This window comes from Chamaea fasciata, unplaced genomic scaffold, assembly GCF_029207755.1.
Source record: "Chamaea fasciata isolate MVZ Bird 193981 ecotype frontalis unplaced genomic scaffold, bChaFas1.0.hap1 SCAF_266, whole genome shotgun sequence".
Lineage (NCBI taxonomy): Eukaryota > Metazoa > Chordata > Aves > Passeriformes > Sylviidae > Chamaea > Chamaea fasciata.
This window is the reverse complement of record NW_027094351.1, coordinates 1-21,759: the sequence shown is the minus strand read 5'-3', so window position 1 is coordinate 21,759 and position 21,759 is coordinate 1. Positions and strand designations below refer to the sequence as shown.

The 21,759-nt window shown below is 56.9% G+C and overlaps 2 long non-coding RNA genes across 6 annotated transcripts; both read right to left on the bottom strand.

Moving 5' to 3' along the window:
* Positions 1–3,895: 3,895 nt before the first annotated feature.
* LOC136305080 (uncharacterized) lies at positions 3,896–7,139 on the bottom strand. Its single transcript, XR_010725012.1, has 7 exons — positions 6,841–7,139; positions 6,721–6,762; positions 6,461–6,630; positions 6,304–6,382; positions 5,139–6,226; positions 4,301–4,523; positions 3,896–4,139 (listed from the first exon to the last, which is right to left on the bottom strand). It is a non-coding gene; the product is annotated as an uncharacterized lncRNA (long non-coding RNA).
* A 661-nt stretch (positions 7,140–7,800) lies between these two features.
* On the bottom strand, positions 7,801–11,657 carry LOC136305079 (uncharacterized). Of its 5 annotated transcripts, XR_010725009.1 has the most exons (7): positions 11,393–11,657; positions 10,973–11,143; positions 10,502–10,619; positions 9,401–9,576; positions 9,247–9,301; positions 9,114–9,156; positions 7,801–8,915 (listed from the first exon to the last, which is right to left on the bottom strand). It is a non-coding gene; the product is annotated as an uncharacterized lncRNA (long non-coding RNA). The 5 variants fall into 5 exon arrangements; XR_010725008.1 differs by lacking the exon at positions 11,393–11,657 and having other exon boundaries at positions 7,803–8,915; positions 10,973–11,343; XR_010725010.1 differs by lacking the exon at positions 11,393–11,657 and having other exon boundaries at positions 7,803–8,915; positions 10,554–10,619; positions 10,973–11,340.
* Between the last annotated feature and the right edge of the window lie 10,102 nt (positions 11,658–21,759).

Sequence of the window (21,759 nt, the reverse complement as noted above, 5' to 3'; positions counted from 1 at the left end):
AACAGTGCACATTACTCCCAGAACCAAGCTGCCAGAAGCTGAAACCCTAGCTGCCCTTAGACTGCCAAACACCTTCTGCAAACTGACATCAGGAACTTAGTCGGTGAGTTTAGCTTCCCACAGAAGACACCCACCGTTCCTGCACAGAACTCTGTGCCCGGGAGTGGGCTTCTGCCACTTGCAATTCTGAACACTGCTGCACTTTACTCCCAGGTCCAAGCTGTCAGTAGCTGCAACCTTGGCTCCCCTTAGACTGCCAAATGACTGCAACCGAGTTGCACATAGTGAACAGCACAGAAAAAAGAAACAACACGGATGTGAACGTCCAGAAAATCTAACTGTTAAGTAAGAACCATCTGTAAGCATCACTGTTTATTAACTATCGCTACCATTGTCTGTATACAGCTGTATGTTGCTTCTATAAAGACATAAGTGTGTGGAATATATGTGTTCCTAGAGTTAGAATTCAATTTGTTTTGATAAGTTTATGATATGGGGATAAGACATAGAATGCCCTAGGGTGACTTTATGCCGCTTGTATCCCCAGTCGCTTGTTCTGGACCTTTAAGACTGATTTTGAGAGCTAAGCAAGGAAAGAAAATGGTTGCAGTTTGTTTTAAGAAAACGACTTTCACTCCTCTGAATACCCTCTCTCGTATATTCAGCTCAAGCACAGACAGACTGCAGCACAAAGATGTGCTTTGCTCTTAGTTTCAGCTAGTTAGGGCAGAGAAGTTCCCTCGCTATTTGTTTTCCTTTTTCTTAGGACTGTTTAAACCTGCTGCAGACTGAAAAACCCAGAGCAGCGCCGAGAGCTGGCACCTGCAGCCCACGGGGCCTGCACCTGAGCATTTTATCAACACCAGAACAGCTGATAAGAGACCAAAAGAGCTCAGCTACAGCCCACAGCAAAGACTTTCTGAAGTTACCATCTCGCTTCAAAATAACAAAAAGTTTTATTATTTCATATTATTCATTCTTTATGCTTGCGACCACTTTGTTTGTTAAACAAATAGGTTTTCCCACTTTTCTCCAAAGAAATTCTTTGCAAAAGCAGTTTAAAAGAAAGAGACTGTTTAGGTTTACTTTCCAGAAGAACCCCATTCAAAGGTTTCCTCCCAAATTTACCCTAAACCTCGACAGCAACAAACAAATCAAACTACACAACAAAGAAGTCACAAATAAACTTCAATTAAAAACACCAAAACAAATAATTCCTAACTCAAGAAACCCATAAACCTCAAACCATCAAAACAAAAATACCACTTATAAATACACACAAAACCAAAAAAATCAATGTAACTATAAACAATACCTTTCAAATGATCCATAAGTATAAAACATATACTGCAATCAAACAAGCCAAATAAATTAACCCCTATACTATAATAAACAATAGTCCAATTACAAATATTAGGAAACACAAAAAAATTACCTACATTCCACTACCTCAACCCACCAAAACAAACACTACATACTCACCATGATAAAAGCCACCGCTAAATAAATAACCTCCCCTATACCTCACACTACAGCCACTTCCACCATTGTAAACCTTAGAAAACATTTCCTTTAAAAATACAATATCTCACCAAAAAAAAATATTTCAACAATAAAACTCAGTTCTAAAACAATCTGATCGACATGTAAACTAAGAAACCTACCATGAAATAAATAGACCGTATCCCTTAGCATACACCATCTACAAACAAAATAAAACTACACAAAAAATTATTGAAAACCACCTTAAAACAACTAAACAGAAAAAAACTTTTAAAAATATTAAAATTGCATCTAACAAAACCTCCACCGGCCAGGCTGGCCCTAGGTAATCTGAATCCCTACATACAATAAACAAAAACAAAACCCCAATCGCACGTATCAGAAGCCTATTTTAAAAAAAAAAAAAAAAAAAAAAGCTACTTAAATTAATTCTACCTCAAATACAAACAAACCCATCCATACAGTTACCTTCCCTCAAAAACCAAATTACAGGCAATAAATAATACCAAAAAATAACATGAAACACTATGTACCACCAAAGAATGCAATATTGAATAAAAGCACCATATAAGTAATAAAGTAATAAAAGCACCGCATAGAAGTACCACTATTTATTAAAATCCCAGGTGAAGGGGGATTCCCCCAGTTTGAACACAGACAATAAAAGGAGTTTCTTTCCTCAATTTAAACTCTTTTGTCCTCAAAACCCCCTTTTTTTTTTTCTAGGGACGCCAGGGAAGGATTGGGAAGACAAAATTGAAAGGGAAAAGGAGAAAAGTCCCCCCTACAAATCCACACCGGCTCACCTGCTCCTGCTGCCCGGCACAAAGGTTTGTCCCTCGGCATCTCCTGAAGCAATACTCCATATCCGAGGGTTCCCCCAAACTCTGTAAGACGAGCTCGCCATCATCCCGTAAGACACTCCAGAGAGCCTCGCAGAAGCTGCTCCCTCCGGCAGCTCCACGCTAGAGTGAGCTGAGGCTCCCCGCGTAAGCAGCTCGGGCAGGAGCCACCTGCCCCTCATTATCCTTTACAGCTCACGCCTGCGGCTGCTCTGTCCCCTCGTTATCCTAACAGCTCACGCCTGCAGCTGCTGCCAGCCCGAGGGTGAGGGCGGGGCAGAGGGAACTTGCTGCAGACATTTCACTGTTTGCACCGACACAGTGGGGCACCGGGCTTTGCTTGCTAGGGATAAGCAAAAATTAAAGAGTTGACTTTTCTTGTTGTCATCATCCTTGAAGAAAGGAAAAATATATCAGGACTCGTGTGACTTCTCTGTGAACACAAAGTGCAAGGAACTTGGGAGGGGGAGGTCTTAAAACAACACCGGTTTCCTATAGCAGCAGCTGCTTTTGGTGCACACTGAAGCTTCTCTAGGCTTGTTTCAACGCTCTGCAGCAGTTAAGAGAGTACCACCTATTTAGGGGATACTGTAAAAGCTTTAGCTTTTCTAGAGATTTTCTCACCCCTTAAAACTGTATTTTATATTTCTATTTTTGTTACTTATATTTTTCTATTTTTGTATTTATTTAATTTGTGTTGACTTGTTTATTTTTTAAACTATATGAATTCATTTACCTAACACATCAGAACCACAATGAATTAAAATTAAATTAGCCTCGTTTTCTAAGGGGTAAAGATTTAATTTTTATTTAATAATGTTGGTATGTTTTCTCTGTCATTGTTTTTTCTTGGGGGGCAGTGTTTGTAGGGGCTTTTGTTTTGGTTTTTGTTTTTCTGTTTGCTTTGTTTTGGAGTTCTTTGTTAATAAACAAAGAGGTTCAGAGAGGCACAAAATAAAATGTCAACTTTGTTTTATTGCTACCTCTGAAATACAACTCGACACCAAGTTATTGCTGGTAATACTGTGTATGGGTAGAATGAGACCTGTTAAGGGGTTGAAAGGAAAAAAGTGGCAGCATGGTGCTGAATAGCTCCTGCTTTACCAACATGAATTTGGAAAATTTCCTTGGAAATGTGCCCTACAATGTACAAAAACTCCAATTAGGATGGAAAACTGGAAAAAAAAATATATTCTCTTACTAGAATCAGAGAGAGAAAAAACATCAAATAAAAGGAAGAAATAACATCTAAATCCCAGCTTGCCTGGAAAACAAGCTTAGGCATTTCTAATACTGCAAACTTTTGGAACAGTCATCAAGTTGGTGGAAGTTCATGGAACAACAAATTTAAATCTGCTTCCTCTGCTCTAAGTTTAAAGGGAAGTGGAAATTCAACAGGTCCAGCTACTCCTATCCAAGAATGATCTGTGTTTTGTGGGAGTAACAATGCAAAGAAACTCGAATCTTACTTGTATTTGACATAGGAAACTCTCAGCAGAGTTGGGAAGTTTCAGTGGAACAAAAGCACCACATTTCCTGCAATAACAAAATTGGACTCGGCAAGTCAGGAATTTTATTTACACATCCACGGACGAGGAGGGGGATGACACCAGGAATACACTCCAGCTGAAAGCAAGGATTTATTGGAAAAGGCAGGAAATCAAACTGACAGTCTCTGTCCAGTTATGGCCAGGCAATTATCCAGGAGTCAGAAAGAAAAGTGGGAACCTTGGACTGGGATAAGGCCTTCCAGTGGCTTCACTTCCTACTGGCTCTCTCCTTTTTGCCCACAACCTGCAAGAGGAAAAACAACAGGAATAAAGTCTCAAACAGGATGGCCTTGGTCCAGGCAGACTGAAATGCAGCTCCCAGGGAGGGAGGCCAGGCTGTGCCTCGGGGAGCTCCGGGAATCTGGGATTGCCCGTGGGATTCAAGGGCTGGAAAAGCACACCCACCTGCCAGGTTCAGTGCTGGGACAGAGCAAGGCCAGGGCTCGGGGGCAGCAGTTAGAGCTGGGACTGCAGGAGAACACCCCAAACCCGGGTTAAACATCCGGCATGACACGCAGCACGCTCCGGGAGAAACTCGGGTGGGAGAAGCCCCGGGATGCTCCACGTTCCTTGCCCTTGGCAGCTGTGCCAGGGCCTCCCTCAGAATGCTGACCTCACCGTGCAGCTCCTACAAAACAGGAGAACTTATGGGAATCGCCCAGAATCCCTGGACTTCCAGTTATTAAGAACCACAGCTGCAGCGAAAGGTGTACAAACTCTACTGCAAACCAGTAGGTCTGAGGAGACACAGGACTTTATTCCAGAGGTGGCATGTTGGTGTTACTACTTTAAGCTCCTGCCGCTAGAACATATTTGTACCATAAATTCATTATTGAGGCAGCTAAATTGAAATTAGATTTCTTACAGTAAAGTCAGCCAAAAAAGAGAGTCTCAAAAATAGGATATAGGCCGCACAGTTATTCAAAAAAAAAGTTCTCATTCATGAGCATAACCTGCCAGCCTCTCATGTTTTCAGTCCTTACCATTTATTTTTACCAAGGTGATGATTAAAACCTTGTCAAAAGCTCAAAAAAAAAAAAAAAAATCCAGGACAAGGCAGGTGTTTTCCCAAGTACCCTCAGTGTGGAGCTGTGTCAGCCACAAGTGTTTGCTCCCTCAGCCCAGCCCGGAGCAGGCTCCAGCTGCTGCCCAGGGGGGTTACCAAGGGACTCACCTGTTTGAAGCTGTAAACGCAGGTGGCCTGCACTGGAGTGCCAATAAATGTGAAATGTGTGACTCTCACCTTGAATAGCGATCGATCTTCTCAGGGGAGCCCCTCACCCAGGATGGGGGGCTCTGCCACGGATTTCATCCCTCTGCATCTGAAACAAAGTCAGGACAACAGTCAGAGTGCTGCAGGATACCTTGACAGCTCCACACACCTTGTGGCAATCTAGGAATACCCTCTACAGTCTAACCACACCCCACATCACAAATTTCAAGCCCCCGGCACTATTACCCTCGTACCCCTACACCCAGACTGAGCAGCAAGGCAGAGCAGCTCCGGGCCAAACACACACCAACACCCGTGACACAGCACAGGACAAACGAGGGGACGCAACAGGGACAGAAAACTCTGGGCAAGAAGAATGACCCTGAGGGTCCAGAGAACTTGGAATGAGATGACCGAGGTGAGACGGAAGGTGAGCTGGCCAGGCTCAGAGAACCCTGCAGGAACAAGATGCCATCGGGATGACTTATCCCAAGAAACACAGAGATGGATGCCTGAGAATCCTACGGTCAGAATCCTTGACCTGTCTTTGCATTCTCACAAGACCTAACCCGCCGGAATGGATCAGGGCGGTGCACGGCTGTCAGTACAGCTCAGAACAAGACCTGAAAAGGCATTGGACTGGATGCTTGTGAAGAGAGATGGATTCTGATGAGTGTCCGAGCAGCTGAGGCAAAGGCACCCGGCTGAGGAGCACAGAGATCAGAAATGCTAAGACTGATGCCAGGGGTTTTGACAGGCCCCTGAAAGGACTAAAGGAAAAGACAAGGCACCAAACAGACAGAGTGCACAACAGACAAGTGACACAACACACACCAGGACTGCTCTGCCCTGCACACCTCAGCACTGACATGAAAAATGAGACTTTCCCTTCATGTAGCCTAAGGGGTCACATCTTGGTGCCCCCAACTCCAAATCTGACTTAAAAAACCCCTCCCGGTGATCCCTGCCCTGGCATCCTGCTTTCATCCCCTCTGTGAGCCACAGCCCTCCACTTATCTCTCAGGCATCCAGGGAGGCAAATCCCTGCCAGGTCCAAAGAAGGCCGCCTCTGCCTCAGGAAAATTCCTGCTGTCGCCGGGCTGTTGTCTCTTAGTCAGCTACAACAAAAAAAACCAAACATGAATGCGTGATCTTAGCAGCCCATCACCCAAAACCCGACAATTCTGCTACTCACTGTCTCCTAAGCTTGCCTGTGTCCTCGGCCCCGCGCTTCAGCTGCGCTCAGAGGCCAACGCCGGCGTCGCAGGGTCTGCCTGGGTAAAGAGCAGACAAGGTGACGTGGCAGCGCTGGAACTTGAGGGGACCCTCCCTCCTTCTCCTCCCTGACTCACCTCAACTCCTCGGCCGTTATCCAAGCCTACCTGGATGGGGCCTTCACAAGGAGAAGATCAAGGCTCCATCACAGACTCCTGGAATGCTCCCGGAGGGCTCACGGGTGAGGTGACGCGGGTCTGTCGTCCCGTTGGTGAGAGGGGAGCTCAGCCTCCTACGAGTGGACTCCCTAAAACGCACAATGACGGAGGCTTAGAGTTGCACCAGCTAGTGAGGCTTGAACAATAGCAACGGCTTCTGTCCACCCGTCACTGCTCACCTCGCCCACGTCAGCTTGACTGCTGAGATCCGGCTTCACCACCTAAAAATAAAGACAAAGAACAGAGCTGTAACACAGCCATCATTTACACCTCCCCTGCAAACAGAAACAGGGACTGACCTTCTCAGGGGAGCCCCTCACCCAGGATGGGGGGCTCTGCCACAGATTTCATCTCTCTGCATCTGAAAGAAAGTTCGGACAAAAGTCAGAGTGCTGCAGGATACCTTGACAGCTCCAGACATCTTGTGGCAATCTAGGAATACCCTCTACAGGCCTACTACACCCCACATCACAAATTTCAAGCCCCCGGCACTATTACCCTCGTACCCCTACACCCAGACTGAGCAGCAAGGCAGAGCAGCTCCGGGCCAAACACACACCAACACCCGTGACACAGCACAGGACAAACGAGGGGACACAACAGGGACAGAAAACTCTGGCAAGAAGAATGACCCTGAGGGTCCAGAGAACTCGGAATGAGATGACCGAGGTGAGACGGAAGGTGAGCTGGCCAGGCTCAGAGAACCCTGCAGGAACAAGATGCCATCGGGATGACTTATCCCAAGAGACGCAGAGATGGATGCCCGAGAATCCTACGGTCAGAATCCTCCACCTGTCTTTGCATTCTCACAAGACCTAACCCGCCGGAATGGATCAGGGCGGTGCACGGCTGTCAGTACAGCTCAGAACAAGACCTGAAAAGGCATCGGACTGGATGCTTGTGAAGAGAGATGGATTCTGATGAGTGTCCGAGCAGCTGAGACAAAGGCACCTGGCTGAGGAGCACAGAGATCAGAAATGCTAAGACTGATGCCAGGGGTTTTGATAGGCCCCTGAAAGGACTAAAGGAAAAGACAAGACACCAAACAGACAGAGTGCACAACAGACAAGTGACACAACACACACCAGGACTGCTCTGCCCTGCACACCTCAGCACCGACATGAAAAATGAGACTTTCCCTTCATGTAGCCTAAGGGGTCACATCTGGGACATCCCCATCTCCAAACCCGACTCAAAAAAATCCCTCCCGCTGACCCCTGCCCTGGTACCCCGCTTTCATCCCCTCTGTGGCTCCAAGCCCTCCACTTATCTCTCAAATGTCTGGGGAGGTGAATCCACGCCGGGTGCCAAAGAAGGCTGCCTCTCCTTCAGGGAAATTCCTCCTGTCACTGGGCTGCTGTCTCCTAGTCAGCTACAATAAAGAAAACCAAATATCAAAGCATAATCTTAGCTGCACATCAGCCAAAACCCAGCAGCTCTGCTACTCACCGTCTCTTAAGCAGCACCGGGTCCTCGGGCCCCGTGCGTGCTTCAGCTGAGCTCGGAGGCCGACGCTCGCAGCGCCAAAGCCTTAGAGGCGTTACTGGCACCGAGCCCACCCACCGTGGCCTCCATTAGGGCTGTGAGCATCCCCGGTTAGAGCAGGACAGGAACGCAGGGTGGACATCCCCGGTGAACCTCAACCCTGTGGACTCTGCCCCACCACTGTCACTTCCTGCCTGGCCCTAGCTTAGGGTTACTGCCTGCACCTCTCAGGACTTCTGGCCTTGTCTTGCGTTAGGATTGCTGCCGGCACCTGCTCTCAGGGAAACAGTGTTGGCAGCAGCGCTGTGAGGGCTGGTATACCTGTACTCTGACTTGTATCCTAGGCTGTACCCCCGATTTTCACTGTGTGTTCTCTAGACCTCGAGTCCTTTACTTCTCAAGCCCTCCTTCAGCCTCTGTGTGCCACTGTAAACTCCCCCTGCTGAACCCTACTAACCCTACGCCTTGCAACTGGCATTGCTCCTAATCAGGACACTCCTGGGCCAGGAATCCCCTGCTGCAGCCTAACCCTGTGGACTCTAAAAGAAGGCCAATAATGTGAAGCTCCCTAGAACATGGAGATGGGTCAGAACTGCCCCGCCCAGCAAAGGCTCTGGTGATGCTGAGGAGAAACCCTCACCCTTTACTTTTGAAGGGACCACCCCACTAGGGCCTTCTCTTCTAAGGTAACTTTAAATCACCTCCCGGGACTGAAAAGGTTTTTTCCCTTCTCCTGACCACCAGCCCCAACACTTAGCTTTTGGAACACGAGTGGAACGTCCGTCCTCGACAGAAATGAACATGTCGGCACCGCAGACGTCGACGTGTTCTCAGCATCCGCTTTGGGGCTGCCATATCCAGACTTTGTCTCCGCACCTCCTCACGCTACCTAGGATCACAAAACAGGAAATGTGACTATCCCCCTCCAGAAGAGTAATCCCCAGGGCTCCTCTGCACCGCTGCCCCAGCTCCCCCTCAGATCTTCACTCCGCTCCAGAGGCTGACAGGAGTGGACCCAGCAAAAGGAAAAAGTAAATGCTGAGCACATCGCTCACCTATGGGTCACCCTGCCTAAAGGGCAACTCACCGGCTCTCTCTATTCCTTAGCACGCCTGGGACAGCAGTGGCACCTGCAAAGAAACAAAAGAAGCAAAAAATCATGCTGAGTTACTGTCAAACAGCAACCTCCCCAGTCTGACTGAAGCATGCCACAAGTATACCTTAATGCTGCACCCATCTGGCCTCTGGGGCCAGCACATCTGGCAAGGGGACAACCTAAAGTAAAAAAAAAAAAGAACAGTGAATGCTTAGAGTTGCACCAGCAAGTGAGACTTGAACAATAGCAACTGCTTCTGTCCACCAGTCACTGCTCACCTTGCCCACGTCAGCTTGACTGCTGAGATCCAGCTCCACCTCTGGGAATTCCTTGCTGTCACCAGACTGCTGTCTCTTAGTCAGGTACCATAGAGAAAACCAAATGCTGATGTACAATCTCAGCAGATCTGTTGGCCGGTCAGTGAGGGGGTCTCCCTGTAATACCAGTGGACCACCTAAAACACACAATCAGTAATGGAGGCTTACAGCTGCACCAGAAACACCACTACCCTGACCACACAAATACATGAATACTAGAAAAGAAAAAACAAAAAATAATGCAGCAAAAAAAGCCAACTCTTATTACTATAAGTCCAACTACCAAATATAATAAAAATAACCCCCATGTCCAATCCCCTCAAAAAACCTTCAAAATATATACCTGCAACCCCCTCAATCCTAAAACTAAAAGATCCATTCAACTATAAACAGCATCTCCCAAATTTTCCATAATTATAGAACACACACTAAAACCAAACAAGCTAAATAAATAAATCCCTGTAATACAATAAACAATAATTGAATTATAAATATTAGAAAACCCTAATAAATTAGCTACATCACACTACCCCAAACCCATCAAAACAAATACTACACACTCACCATAATAAAAACCACCACCAAATAAATAAAAACCTCCTTTACATCTCACACTACAGCCAATTACACCATTGTAAACCTTAGAAAACACACCCTCAAAAAACACTATATCTCACCAAAAACAATTCAACAAAACTCAGTTCAAAAATACTCTGACCGACATGTAAACTACAAAACCTAACACGAAAAAGAAACCATATCTCTCACCATACACCATCTACAAACAAGATAAAGCTACACAATAAATCATTCAAAGCCACTAAACAGAAAAAATAGCCCTACCCAACTTGAATCCCTACATATCACACACAAAACCCCAATACCACGTATCAGAAGTCTAGCAAAAAAAGCTACTTAAATTAATTCTACCTCAAATACAAACAACCCCTCCAACAAAGTTATCCTCACTCAAAAACCAAATTACACATAACATCAAAAATCAGACAAAACACTACACGCCACCCAAGAGCATAATACTTAATAAAAACCACATAGAAATACCACAACTCATTAAAAATCCAGGTGGAAAGTTTTCTTCAGTTTGAATACTGACAACCACAGAAGAAGAGTTTCTTCACTGAATTTGAACTCCTTTTCTCTCCATAACTCCTTTTATTTCCTGGGAGCACCACAGAGAAATTAGTAAGACAAAGCTGCAAAGAAAAAAAAAATCTCCCCTACAAACCCATGCTGGCTTACCTGCTACTGCTGTCCGGCACAAAGAAACCCCCCACACCCACGTGCTCCTGCAGGCGCTGTAAGAAGCTTTCCCACCACCGCAGAAACCACGCTGAGCTCCTCACGGCCCGATGCCAAAGTGAACTCGGGCTCCTCTATTAAACCGCCCCCGGCTAGAACCGGCCCCTCATTATCCTTTACAGCTCACACTTGTGGCGGCTCTGCTGCCCTCCTCATCCTGACGGTCACACCTGGGGCTGCTCTGTCCCCTCACCATCCTGTGACAGCTCTCACCTGCAGCTGCTGCCAGTCCGAGTGTCGGGGCAGGGGAAGAGGGGACTTGTGCTCATCCCCGGAGAATTCGTTGTCCGCACCTGACGCGCTGGGGCACCGGGCTTTCCTTGATAGGGATAACGACCCCTCTTCTCCTGCACGTGCCCAAGGCTGAAACTGGGATTCCACCTCCTAAATTCCGTATGTGTGAGGGTCATAATCCCCAAGGAAATCCCCCCGCAATCGTTACCCTCCATTTACAATTTTTCCTTTGGAATCGTTGCTAACTTGTCTTTCTGTGCAAGGGTTCCAAACGTTCATTGGGAGTTCAGTAGCCGGGTTGGTTTGTTTATAACTTAGCTGACAATCCCAGGCTAAATCCAAACACCCAGAGATACAGGGAAATATGGAGACAGTTTATAAATATTGCCCAACCCTTACCCTGAATTCTTCATCACACATCCTCGGAGCAGATTTACTCCATCCTTTCTTCCCAGCAGCAGCTCTCCAGCACAAATCTCACTTCTCACAACTGTTTCTTCCCACAAACCAAACAGAAATCTACTACGAGGCGAGGCGGGGAGGGGCGAGGCCGGTCTCGGGGCAGAGCCCCCGGGCCCTCAGGGCGGGCCGGGGGGACCGGAGCAGAGCCCGGGCCGGGTTGGAGCCGGAGCCGGTCTGAGGGCGGAGGCCCCGGGCCCTCAGCGCGGGCCGGGGGGCGGGGGCGGTTCCCACGGCCCGCTGTCCAATCAGCACTGCCGATGCCTCAGCGAGCCCGCCAATCGCGGGGATTCAAAAGGGTGGCGGAAGTAGCTGCTGCTCTATGGGCTCGGTGTGGAACGCCCCGGTGGGGTCCCGGCGCCGTGCACTTGGGACCCGCCCCGCGCCCCTGAAGCCGCGCCCCCGGTACTGCCCGGCCCCGGCTGCCTCCGGGCCCCCCCTCACAGAGCCCCGGCTCCGCCCCGGCTCCGCCCCGACCCCGCCCCTGCTCCACCCCGAGCCCGCCCCGGCTCCGCCCCGAGCCCGCCCCGGCTCCGCCCAGAGCCCGCCCCGGCTCCGCCCCTGCTCCGCCCCGAGCCCGCCCCGGCTCCGCCCCGAGCCCGCCCCGGCTCCGCCCCGAGCCCGCCCCGGCTCCGCCCAAAGCCCGCCCCGGCTCCGCCCCGGCTCCGCCCAAAGCCCGCCCCGGCTCTGTCCCGAGCCCGCCCCGGCTCCGCCCCGAGCCCGCCCCGGCTCCACCCCGGCTCCGCCCCGAGCCCACCCCGCCTCCGCCCCGAGCCCGCCCCGGCGCCCCGCGCTGCCCGGGATGAGGGCGGGACCATCGCCCGCGGCCCCGCCCCGCCCCTCACAGCTGAGCCGAGCCGAGGTTGCTCGCGGCCCTGCGCGGAGCCAGGCGGGGCCGGGAATGGGACCGGCCGTTCTGGTTCGGGTCCTGTCAGTGTCGGCTGCGGCTCCCGAGCGGTGCGGCCCCCCTCGGCGGGCGGGCTCTGGGTCTCGGGGCCTGAGGACCGGGCTGGCGTTGCGGTCGGGATCGGGACCGGGATCGCTGCGGGCGGCAGGAGCCGCTCCTGCTCCGCCTGCAGCCGGAGCTGCGCTGGAGTCCTGGCGGGGCTCTGGGCACGGGAGGACGGCGGCGGCGATTTCCTCTGATAACCTCTGATATCGACCCCCCACAGCATCATTGATCCCCACCCGAGTGTCACTGACCCCCCCCAATGTCATTGATGCCCCCCCAATATTCCACTGATCTTCCCTCAGCGTCGCTGACCCCCCCAAAATTCCAGTGATCCCCCCCACTTGATCCCGCCCTTTTTCTCCCCTCACCTTTCCCGCCCTTTTTCGTGGGGAACCACCCCTGAGGGGTCCTGTGGAAGGATTCTGGAGGTCCGAGGGGTGAATTTGGGGTTTGGAGGGAGGTTTTGGGGGGTCCCAGGGATGGATTTGGGGGTTTTTGGGGGTCCAAGGGATGGATTTGGGGGTCCCGGGGTGGATCTGGGGTCCTGGGGAGGTTTTGGGGGGTCCCAGGGGTGGATTTGGGGTTCATGGGGAGGGGTTTGGGGGTTTTTTGGGGCCTCAGGGGTGAATTTGGGGTCCGGGGAGAGGTTTTGGGGGTTTTTTGGGGACCCAGGGGTGAATTTGGGGTCTGGGGAGGGATTTTTGGGGGTCCCTCACCTGCAGGGCGTCGCAGGGGTGGCAGGGGGAGGGGGCAGCGGGGGGGGCCCAGCGCCCACCCCCCCTTGGGCTTCAGGAGGGCGTCGATGAGACCGAAACAGCTCGGGGGGGGGGGTCAAAAACCGGGGGGGGTCACGGGCTGGAACCCCCCAGTGCCCCCCAAACCACCCCCAGGGCCCCCCCCGACCTCCAGGAGCCCGCAAAACCCTCCTCAGGTTCCTTTGATGCCTCAAATGGGCCGCCCAAACCTCCCGAAGATCCCCCAAAAACACCCAAAGCAGCCCCCAGGACTCCCCCCAGGCCCCCCAAAACCCCCCAAACCCCTCCAGGACAACTCGGGACCCCCAGGATCCCCCCAAAATCCGCCCCCCCCCTCCCCCTGAGGCCTCATTTGACCCGCTCCACGTTGCAGACAGGCACCAGCTGATCAAGCCACAAGCACCAGCACCTGCGGGACTGGGATGGACTGGGAGCACTGGGAGGGTGATCAGAGAGAACTGGGATGGACGGGGAGTGGACTGGGATGAACTGGCAGGTGTGTGGGGGTCGATGGTGGGCACAAGGTGCCTTACTGGTCTATACTGGGATGGGTCTATTGGCCCCAGGGGAGGGGGTGTGGCCACACTGGTCCAGACTGGGAGGGGTGTCACCATGGCGCCAGAGGCGGAGTCGAGGATCCGGGCGAGGCAGGGACACCTAGGGGACAGCCAGGGCACCCCAGAGACACCTAAGGGACAGCCAGGGCACCCCCAGGGACACCTAAGGGACAGCCATGGCACCCCCAGTGACACCTAGGGGTCAGCCAGGGCATCCCCAGGGACACCTATGGGACAGCCAGGGGACCCCAGAGACACCTAAGGGACAGCCAGGGCACCCCCAGGGACACCTAAGGGACAGCCATGGCACCCCCAGTGACACCTAGGGGTCAGCCAGGGCATCCCCAGGGACACCTATGGGACAGCCAGGGGACCCCCAGAAACACCCAGGGCACCCCCACGGACACCTAGGGGACAGCCAGGGCACCCCCAGATACAGCCAGGGCCCCCCAGAGGACAGCCAGGGCATCCCAGTGACACCAGAGCACCCCCAGGGACACCTATGGGACAGCCAGGGGACCCCAGAGACACCTAAGGGACAGCCAGGGCACCCCCAGGGACACCTAAGGGACAGCCATGGCACCCCCAGTGACACCTAGGGGTCAGCCAGGGCATCCCCAGGGACACCTATGGGACAGCCAGGGGACCCCCAGGGACACGTAGGGGACAGCCAGGGCAGCCCCAAAGACACTTAGGGGACAGCAAGGGCACCCCAGGGACAGCCAGGGCACCCCGAGGAACACCTAGGGGACAGTCAGGGCAGCCCTGGGACACCTAGGGGACAGCCAGGGCCCCCCAAGGGACAGCCAGGGCACCCCCAGGGAGACCTAAGGGACAGCCAGGGCACCCCAGGGTCAGCCAGGGCCCCCACAGGGACACCTAGGGGACAGCCAGGGCCCCCGATGGGACACCCAGGGAACCCCCAGGGACACCGAGGGGACAGCCACGGCCCCCCCAGGGACAGCCAGGGAACCCCCAGGGACACCGAGGGGACAGCCAGGGCCCCAACAGGGACACCCAGGGCACCCCCAGGGACACCTAGGGGACACCCAGGGCACCCCCAGGGACACCTAGGGGACAGCCAGGGCACCCCCAGGGACACCTAAAGGACAGCCAGGGCACCCCCAGGGACAGCCAGGGCCCCCCAAGGGACAAACAAGGCACCCCCAGGGACACGTAGGGTACAGCCAGGGCACCCCCAGGGACACCAAGTGGACAGCTACGGCGCCCCAAGGGACAGCCAGCACACCCCCAGGGACACCTAGGGGACAGCCAGGGCACCCCCAGGGACACCTAAGGGACAGCCAGGGCAGCCCTGGGACACCTAGGGGACAGCCAGGGCCCCCCAAGGGACAGCCAGGGCACCCCCAGGGAGACCTAAGGGACAGCCAGGGCACCCCAGGGTCAGCCAGGGCCCCCACAGGGACACCTAGGGGACAGCCAGGGCCCCCGATGGGACACCCAGGGAACCCCCAGGGACACCGAGGGGACAGCCACGGCCCCCCCAGGGACAGCCAGGGCACCCCCAGGGACACCTAGGGGACAGCCAGGGCCCCGACAGGGACACCCAGGGCACCCCCAGGGACACCTAGGGGACAGCCAGGGTACCCCCAGGGACACCTAAAGGACAGCCAGAGCACCCCCAGGGACAGCCAGGGCCCCCCAAGGGACAGACAAGGCACCCCCAGAGACACGTAGGGTACAGCCAGGGCACCCCCAGGGACAGACAAGGCACCCCCAGAGACACGTAGGGTACAGCCAGGGCACCCCCAGGGACAGACAAGGCACCCCTACGGACACCTAAGGGACAGCCAGGGCACCCCCAGGGACACCTAGGGTATAGCCAGGGCCCCCCAGGGACAGCCAGGGCCCCCCAAGGGACAGCCAGGGCACCCCCAGGGAGACCTAAGGGACAGCCAGGGCACCCCAGTGACTCCAGAGCACCCCCAGTGACACCTATGGAACAGCCAGGGTACCCCAGGGACAGCCAGAGCCCCCACAGGGACACCCAGGGAACCCCCAGGGACAACTAGGGGACAGCCTCGGCCCCCTCAGGGACAGCCAGGGCACCCCCAGGGACACCTAGGGGACAGCCAGAGTACCCCCAGGGACACCTAGGGGACAGCCAGGGCACCCTAGGGATACCTAGGGGACAGCAAGGCACCCCAGGGACAGTCAGGGCCCCCACAGGGACACCCAGGGAACCCCCAGGGTCACCTAGGGGACAGCCACGGCCCCCCCAGGGACAGACAAGGCACCCCCAAGGACAGACAAGGCACACCCAGGGACACCTAGGGGACAGCCAGGGTGTCCCTGGGACAGCCAGGGCCCCCCAAGGGAAAGGCAGGGCACCCCCAGGGAGACCTAAGGGACAGCCAGGGCATCCCCAGGGACACCAGAGCACCCCCAGGGCCCTCCCAGGGACAGACAAGGCACCCCTAGGGACACCTATGGGACAGCCAGGGACCCCCAGGGACAGCCAGGGCACCCCCAGGGACACCTAGGGGACAGCCAGGGCACCCCAGGGACGCCTTGGGGACAGCAAGGCACCCCAAGGACACCTAGGGGACAGCCAGGGACCCCCAGGGACAGCCAGGGCCCCTCCAGAGGTTGAAGGGGCCCCCCCGCTCCAAACCCAGCACGGCCGCCTGCGTTGCGGCCCCCCAAAAACCCATGGCCTCCCCCCGAGCTGATATCGACCCCCCCACAGCATCATTGATCCCCACCCGAGTGTCACTGACCCCCCCAATGTCATTGATGCCCCCCCAATATTCCATTGATCCTTCCTCAGCGTCGCTGACCCCCCCCAAAATTCCATTGATCCCCTCCACTTGATCCCGCCCTTTTTCTCCCCTCACGTTTCCCGCCCTTTTTCGTGGGGAACGACCCCTGAGGGGTCCTGTGGAAGGATTCTGGAGGTCCGAGGGGTGAATTTGGGGTTTGGAGGGAGGTTTTGGGGGGTCCCAGGGATGGATTTGGGGGTTTTTGGGGGTCCAAGGGATGGATTCGAGGGTCCCGGGGTAGATCTGGGGTCCTAGGGAGGTTTTGGGGGGTCCCAGGGATGGATTTGGGGTTCATGGGGAGGGGTTTGGGGGTTTTATGGCGCCTCAGGGGTGAATTTGGGGTCCGGGGAGAGGTTTTGGGGGTTTTTTTGGGGTCCCAGGGGTGAATTTGGGGACCGGGGAGGGGTTTTTGGGGGTCCCTCACCTGCAGGGCGTCGCGGGGGTGGCAGGGGGAGGGGGCAGCGGGGGGGGCCCAGCGCCCACCCCCCCTTGGGCTTCAGGAGGGCGTCGATGAGACCGAAACAGCTCGGGGGGGGGGGGGGGGGTCAAAAACGGGGGGGGTCACGGGCTGGAACCCCCCAGTGCCCCCCAAACCACCCCCAGGGCCCCCCCGACCTCCAGGAGCCCGCAAAACCCTCCTCAGGTTCCTTTGATGCCTCAAATGGGCCGCCCAAACCTCCCGAAGCCCCCCCAAAAACACCCACAGCAGCCCCTTGAGACTCCCCGCAGACCCCCCAAAACCCCCCAAACCCCTCCAGGACAACTCGGGACCCCCAGGACCCCCCAAAATCCGCCCCCCCCTCCCCCTGAGGCCTCATTTGACCCGCTCCATGTTGCGGACAGGCACCAGCTGATCAAGCCACAAGCACCAGCACCTGCGGGACTGGGATGGACTGGGAGCACTGGGAGGGTGATCAGAGGGAACTGGGATGGACGGGGAGTGGACTGGGACGAACTGGCAGGCGTGTGGGGGTCCGTGGTGGGCACACGGTGCCTAACTGGTCTGTACTGGGATGGGTCTAATGGCCCCAGGGGAGGGGGTGTGGCCACACTGGTCCAGACTGGGAGGGGTGTCACCATGGCGCCGGAGGCGGAGTCGAGGATACGAGCGAGGCAGGGACACCTAGGGGACAGCCAGGGTACCCCCGGGGACACCTAATGGACAGCCAGGGCACCCCAGGGACACCTAGGGGACATCAAGGGCACCCCAGAGGCAGCCACGGCACCCCACAGATAGCCAGGGCACCCCCAGGGACACCTAAGGAACAGCCAGGGCACCCCAGGGACAGCCAGGGCACCCCAGGGACACCTAGGGGACAACCAGGGCACCCACAGGGACACCCAGGGCACCCCAGGGACACCTAGGGGACATCAAGGGCACCCCAGAGGCAGCCACGGCACCCCACAGATAGCCAGGGCACCCCCAGGGACACCTAAGGGACAGCCAGGGCCCCACAGGGACAGCCAGGGCCCCCCAATGGACAGCAAGGGCACCTCCAGGGACACTTAAGGGACAGCCAGGGCACCCCAGGGACACCTAGGGGACAGCCAGGGCACCCACAGGGACACCCAGGGCACCCCAGGGACACCTAGGGGACATCAAGGGCACCCCAGAGGCAGCCACGGCACCCCACAGATAGCCAGGGCACCCCCAGGGACACCTAAGGGACAGCCAGGGCCCCACAGGGACAGCCAGGGCCCCCCAATGGACAGCAAGGGCACCTCCAGGGACACCTAAGGGACAGCCAGGGCACCCCAGGGACAACTACGGGACAGCCAGGGCCCCCACAGGGACAGACAAGGTACCCCTAGGGACACATAAGGGACAGCCAGGGCCCTGACAGGGACACCCAGGGCACCCTCAGGGACACCAGGGCATCCCCAAGGACACCTAGGGGACAGCCAGGGCACCCCAGGGAAAGGCAGGGCACCCCAGGGACACCTAGGGGACAGCCAGGTCACCCGCAGGCACGCCTAGGGGACAGCCAGGGATCCCCAGGGACAGCCAGGGCACCACCAGGGACACCTAGGGGACAGCCAGGGCACCCCAGGGACACCTAAAGGACAGCCAGGGCACCCCAGGAACAGCCAGGGCACCCCCGGGGACACCCAGGGGACCCCAGGGACACCTAGGGGACAGCCAGGGCACTCCCAGGGACACCTAGGGGACAGGCAGGGCAACCTTGGGACAGCCAGGGCTCCCCCAGGGACAACTAGGGGACAGCCAGGGACCCCCAGGGACACCTAGGGGACAGCCAGGGCACTCCCAGGGACACCTAGGGGACAGGCAGGGCACCCTAGGGACAGCCAGGGCTCCCCCAGGGACAACTAGAGGACAGCCAGGGAACCCCCAGGGACACCTAGGGGACAGCCAGGGCACCCCCAGGGACACCTCGGGGACAGGCAGGGCACCCCAGGGACACCAGGGCACACCCAGGGACACCTAGGGGACAGCCAAGGCAACCCCAGGGACACCTAGGGGACAGGCAGGGCACCCCCAGGGACACATAAGGGACAGCCAGGGCACCTCAAGGAGAGCCAGGGCACCCCCAGGGACATCTAAGGGACAGCTAGGGCACCCCAGGGACAGCCAGGGCCCCCCCAGGGATAGCCAGGGCATCCCCGGGGACACCTAGGGGACAGCAAGGGCACCCCAGGGACACCCAGGGCACCCCCAGGGACACCAAGAGGACAGCCAGGGCACGTCCAGGGACACCTATGGGACAGCCAGGGCACCCCCAGGGACACCAAGGGGACAGCCAGGGCACCTCCAGGGACACCTAGGGGACAGGCAGGTCACCTCCAGGGACACCAAGGGGACAGCCACGGCACCCCAGGGACGCCTAGGGGACAGCCAGGGCACCCCAAGGGACAGCCAGGGCACCCCCAGGGAGACCTAAGGGACAGCCAGGGCATCCCCAGGGACACCAGAGCACCCCCAGGGACACTTAGGGGACAGCCAGGGCCCCCCCAGGGCCCCCTCAGGGACAGACAAGGCACCCCTAGGGACACCTCTGGGACAGCCAGGGACCCCCAGGGACAGCCAGGGCACCCCCAGGGACACCTAGGGGACAGCCAGGGCACCCCAGGGACGCCTTGGGGACAGCAAGGTACCCCAAGGACACCTAGGGGACAGCCAGGGACCCCCAGGGACAGCCAGGGCACCCCAGGGACACCTAGGGGACAGCCAGGGCACCCCAGGGAAAGCCAGGGCACCCCAGGGACACCTAGGGGACAGCCAGGGCACCCCCAGGGGTTGTTGGGGCCCCCCCGCTCCAAACCCAGCACGGCCGCCTGCGTTGCGGCCCCCCAAAAACCCATGGCCGCCCCCCGAGCTGATATCGACCCCCCCCACAGCATCATTGATCCCCACCCGAGTGTCACTGACCCCCCCAATGTCATTGATGCCCCCCCAATATTCCATTGATCCTTCCTCAGCGTCGCTGACCCCCCCCAAAATTCCATTGATCCCCTCCACTTGATCCCGCCCTTTTTCTCCCCTCACGTTTCCCGCCCTTTTTCGTGGGGAACCACCCCTGAGGGGTTCTGTGGAGGGATTCTGGAGGTCCGAGGGGTGAATTTGGGGTTTGGAGGGAGGTTTTGGGGGGTCCCAGGGATGGATTTGGGGGTTTTTTGGGGGTCCAAGGGATGGATTTGGGGGTCCCGGGGTGGATCTGGGGTCCTGGGGAGGTTTTGGGGGGTCCCAGGGGTGGATTTGGGGTTCATGGGGAGGGGTTTTTGGGGGTCCCTCACCTGCAGGGCGTCGTGGGGGTGGCAGGGGGAGGGGGCAGCAGGGGGGGCCCAGCGCCCACCCCCCCTTGGGCTTCAGGAGGGCGTCGATGAGACCGAAACAGCTCGGGGGGGGGGGGTCAAAAACGGGGGGGGGGTCACGGGCTGGAACCCCCCAGTGCCCCCCAAACCACCCCCAGGGCCCCCCCCGACCTCCAGGAGCCCGCAAAACCCTCCTCAGGTTCCTTTGATGCCGCAAATGGGCCGCCCAAACCTCCCGAAGCCCCCCCAAAAACACCCACAGCAGCCCCTTGAGACTCCCCGCAGACCCCCCAAACCCCTCCAGGACAACTCGGGACCCCCAGGACCCCCCAAAATCCGCCCCCCCCCTCCCCCTGAGGCCTCATTTGACCCGCTCCACGTTGCGGACAGGCACCAGATGATCAAGCCACAAGCACCAGCACCTGCGGGACTGGGATGGACTGGGAGCACTGGGAGGGTGATCAGAGAGAACTGGGATGGACGGGGAGTGGACTGGGACGAACTGGCAGGCGTGTGGGGGTCCGTGGTGGGCACACGGTGCCTTACTGGTCTATACTGGGATGGGTCTAATGGCCCCAGGGGAGGGGGTGTGGCCACACTGGTCCAGACTGGGAGGGGTGTCACCATGGCGCCGGAGGCGGAGTCGAGGATACGAGCGAGGCAGGGACACCTAGGGGACAGCCAGGGTACCCCCGGGGACACCTAAGGGACAGCCAGGGCACCCCCAGGGACGCCTAAGGAACAGCCAGGGCACCCCCAGGGACACCTATAGGAAAGCCTGGGCACCCCAGGGACAGCCAGGGAACCCCAGGGACACCTAGGGGACAGCCAGGGCCCCCTCAGGGACAGCCAGGGCCCCCCAAGGGACAGCAAGGGCACCTCCAGGGACACCAAAGGGACAGCCAGGGCACCCCAGGGACAACTACGGGAAAGCCAGGGCACCCCTACGGACACCTAAAGGAAAGCCTGGGTACCCCAGGGACAGCCAGGGCACCCCCAGGCACACCTAGGGGACAGCCAGGACACCCCAAGGGACACCCAGGGGACAGGCAGGGCACCCCCAGGGACACCTAGGGGACAGCAAGGCACCCCAGGGACACCCTGGGCACCCCCAGGGACACAAAAGGGACAGCCAGGGCACCCCAAGGAGAGCCAGGTCACCCCCAGGGACATCTAAGGGACAGCTAGGGCACCCCCAGGGACACCTAGGGGACAGCCAGAGCACCCCAGGGACACCCAGGGCACCCCCAGGGACACCAAGGGGACAGCCAGGGCACCTCCAGGGACACCTATGGGACAGCAAGGGCACCCCCAGGGACACCAAGGGGACAGCCAGGGCACCTCCAGGGACACATAGGGGACAGCCAGGGTACCCCCAGGGACACCTAGGGGACAGCCAGGGTACCCCCAGGGACCCCTAGGGGCCAGCCAGGGCCCCCCAGGGACACCTAGGAAGACAGCCAGGGCCCCCCCAGGGACAGACAAGGTA